A 3,997-nucleotide genomic window follows, 5' to 3' on the forward strand; every position below is an offset into this window, starting at 1 on the left:
AGAGGCCCGCGTACCGAAAACACAAAACCAAAAAAACTGGAGGCCAAGGCAGAATCATTCTGGGACCCCCCCAGAGGCAGATCCTACCCCTGGACCTGCCGTCTTCCCGGCTGCAGTTTCTGTATTGTGGGAACAGCTCTTCCTCCCTAGCAAAGTCAGCTGCCATCGGCTCCAAGTGACTCAACAGTGAAAACAACTACGCAGCAGGCAAGCTCTAAAGCCATGTTTCCGACTAGCCCGCAGTGACCTACTGAGCCTGGACAAAGACGAGGAGAGGCCAAAAGTGCCCCCTGCTCGGTTCTAAAGACATTCTAGCCCCATTCTCAAGGGACCAGCCCCCACTAACAGAGTCCCCTTTGTAACCCCTACACTCACCCCTTACAGTCCTGGGAAGCTCAGGGGATGTGCCCTGTGAGTCGGTTCTTGGCCTGGAAGCACAGGAAAAAAAATCAGTTCTCCCCGAAGAGATGGCTCCAGGTTGTGAAATGCTCTTGGCTCACTGTATCAAATTTCCCAAAGCAAAATACCCTCTACTTTCACTTTCCAGTATTAACAAACGGAGACATTGGGGCTGCAAGGATGACTAATGAAATGTTTCTAAAAAGCCATATAATTATGGCAAAATGAAACTGTGGCTCCAGAAATTAAGCCAGCTGCTTGACAGTGCAGATCAACTAGGCTTCCCAGAAAATTTCTTGTAAGAATCAAATAAGAAGGGTTTCTAAGATGCAGTACGAAGAGTTATTTCCAGAGCAGAGATTTTTATAGACTTATTTAATTGGCAATGGCCTCTGCATTCAAAGAAAGCAGATCATGTATTTAATGCAATTCAACTCAGCAAACAACTCTCAAGCACCTCCTCTGGCTCAGGTTCTGAGACAGGCAGTTTACAGCTGTCATCCAATCTTCCACAGACAAAGGTGGGAGGCACCGGCCTGATTTTGCACATACAAAGAGAGTGGCTCAGAGAGGCTAACGACTTGCCCAAAGTCACACAGCCATTATGTGGATTAGCTGGCGTTTGCCTCCGGGTCTCCCAGAGCCTGTGTTGTTCATGCTCCTAGCCATCATGGCTCTTGGACCTCACCCTTCACCCCAAGCATTCATAAAGTACATAGAGAAAGGGGAACAGAAAATGATTTTCAAGTGAATAAAGTGATTGCTCTAATTTTAATGACAGAAATCCACATGAAGTACTGTGAAGGCACAACGGAGGGATGAATTAATATATATTTGAAAGCAATCTTGTTATTGCAAAATCAGAAACACCTCAGCATATCCTCGGGAAGGATATTGCTTTTTTGTTGTTGTTATTGGTACTTGGTTTTTACTTTGCTTTGCATTTTGGAAAGGGAAAGAAACCCCGTGGGCTGGCTGAAGCTACCTAAAAGGCATTTGAAGGCAGCCTAACTCCACGCAACCCATGCCTCCATGGGGCCGTTTGAGAGTTTTAACTGCAACATATAGGTGCACGATTCACCAGTGGGGAAGAAGAGCCATAACGACGCAAAGAACCTTCGCTATAAATGCGTAAGATTATCCTGCTGTTCCAGACTCAAAGATGCTTAAGCTCTGTTCCAAAAGATAAAATAGTGGTGCAAAGTTTGTTCTGAAATAATGTCAGACTCTTACCATTAAACTATTAATAACATCATTTCCTATCTTTTTAATACCTTAGAGGTACAGCTCCCAAAGCTATCAATCGCCTGACAATAAAGTGAGATGGGCCATGTAACAGATATAATTTAGTATCTTCTACTACCCTAGGACATAATAAAAGTAAGATTCAAATATATATCAATAAAGCTGATAGAGCAACCAGAACAGGTAAGTTTCAAAGTCTTATTCAGCATAATGCCACTGATAAAAATTAAAAAGAAAGAAAAAGAGGGAGGAGGAGGAAAAGAACAAGAGAGACGATTTGCTCTACTGAGGCAGGTTGCTAGCCCAGACCAGCAGCAGCACAGGACGGCCGGCCCCCCGTGCACCAAATTCAGAGCCGGATGCCCGGTGTCCCGGGCCTGCAGGCCTGGGACCACCGTCGGTCCACACTCAGCCTCCCATCTTTGTTCATGCTCTTGACTGTTTCGATGCTTCTGGTCCATCTGGTCTCACAGTTTACACCTTTGGAAAACCTTAATTCTGTCTCTTTGTTTTCCTTTCCAAATGAAGGCTCATTTTTCTGCTTCACTGCAGTTGAGACCTGCTTTATTCTGTTCTTCCTTCATTTTCTCAACAGTAATCAGACTTCCCTTGATCAAGCACACCTCTTTTATCTAGGCAGCCTTTCTTTTCTCTCAGACGTGTTGTGATCAAGGCTGGACGCCAAAATGTTGCATCTAATGTACAAGGTAATATTTTAGGCAGCTTTTACTGAAATGCTGAAAATGCATAAGCACAAAAATCACTCTTGTAAATGAATGCAAGACAGGCTCAATTTGGCCCACTCTTGTTTATGCTACCCGAGGAAGAAAGAGGAGAGAGAGAGAGAGGCAGAGAGAGAAATGTTCTGTTATTACTAATGTTTCCACTGACTTGTTATTATCTACTGAGCCTTTTCTCCACCCTTCTGAAGATTATTTAGGTCAGTCATCAGATGCCAAGGAACACAGAGCTCTTAACAGAAGGAATAGCCCCAAGTCATACTTTACTTCAACTAACACATGTAAGGGTTTCAGTGGAATCCCAGGGGTCTCCACCACCAGATCGTTGACTGGTCAGCTTACTGAGATCCAAACCAAGGAACTGAAGACAGTTCTGGAATGAGGGCGTCAGCCTGTTTATTAGCGCAGACCAAGCACATCGTGCATCTGAATGAACTTAAAAGGAGCTGGAAGTCACCTGGTTCCAAAGAAGCCAGTTTGAATGAGAGTTGCTCTTTGTCACGTGTTCCACCAGGTGTTTTTCTTCTGCTCGACCAGACGCAGGGGATGGGAGGGTGTGGGCAGAATGGAGACCCAGTGCTGGCTTTGGAATGAATGGGAAAACCATGAGAAGACCCCAGGGCATGTCCAGGAGAAAAACACTCTCTGTTCCCTAAGAAACCTGTCAATAAAGAGAGAGACAGCGGTCCTCTGCCTGGGATTCTGAAGTGCGAGAACAGTCTAGACCCTCCAAAATGCTGATTGTACTCAGCGTAATACGGCTCAGCCCACTTTTGGGTGGTCACATTACGTAGAGAGATATAGTGAAAGAATTTTTTTTTTTTTTTTGTAACACTAGGAGCTGTTTGGGAGTTTTTGTTTGTTTAGTTCAATATCCCACTGACCCAATCTTCTGGAACAAAGCTCTTTAGAGCAGCGGTCCCCAACCTTTTTGGCACCAGGGACTGGTTTCGCGGAAGACAATTTTTCCACGGACTGGGTGGGTGGGTGTTTCAGGTGGTAATGTGAGTGATGGGGGGATGGGATCGTTCAGGAGGTAACGCCGCGAGCAATAGGGAGCGATGGGGAGGGGCAGATGAAGCTTGCCTCGCTCGCCACTCACCTCCTGCTGTGCGGCCAGTGGGGGTGAGGGGTGGGGAGGGCGCTGGGGACCCCTGCTTTAGAGGATCGTGAAAGAGGTGCCATGTATACCTGCACATGGTCATTTGAAAGCTGGGTGCCATCCATCACTCCACTTTCTCCAGTTGGTCACCAATTAGTCACCCAGCAGCCGGGCAGGGGACGGTGGGATGAATGGCTGCGTTAGTTCGGAATTGCAAACAGCTGCACCCAAATACAGCAGCCTAAACACATGGGGTGCGCTCAGCACACACTAGACGCCCATGAGTCTAACTCTCTGGGGCCGCTGTCTCTCACCCTGCCCTTCTCCAGGTGTGGCTACAGCCAGAGCTGCCTCGTGCCTTCTGTTGGTCCTGGGCAAGTTTGCTTTCATGAATCCCTCAAAAAATATTAAAAATATAATCGTATGTATAAAGACAGACGTAGGACTATTATACTAAAACATCGTTTTCAACGTAAAAGGTTTTTTTTTTTTCCTTCTGACTTTAAAAGGC

At 46.1% G+C, this 3,997-nt stretch overlaps 1 long non-coding RNA gene across 3 annotated transcripts in view; it reads right to left on the reverse strand.

Moving 5' to 3' along the window:
• The window catches only part of LOC114487024 (uncharacterized), an 83,021-nt gene extending 82,342 nt beyond the window's left edge, over positions 1-679 (reverse strand). For all 3 annotated transcript variants that reach the window (XR_003681595.1, XR_003681596.1, XR_003681597.2), the window contains exon 1: positions 376-679. This is a non-coding gene — a long non-coding RNA (uncharacterized lncRNA). The remainder of the gene's footprint in view (positions 1-375) is intronic.
• Between the last annotated feature and the right edge of the window lie 3,318 nt (positions 680-3,997).

Source organism: Physeter macrocephalus, chromosome 10 (assembly GCF_002837175.3).
Source record: "Physeter macrocephalus isolate SW-GA chromosome 10, ASM283717v5, whole genome shotgun sequence".
Lineage (NCBI taxonomy): Eukaryota > Metazoa > Chordata > Mammalia > Artiodactyla > Physeteridae > Physeter > Physeter macrocephalus.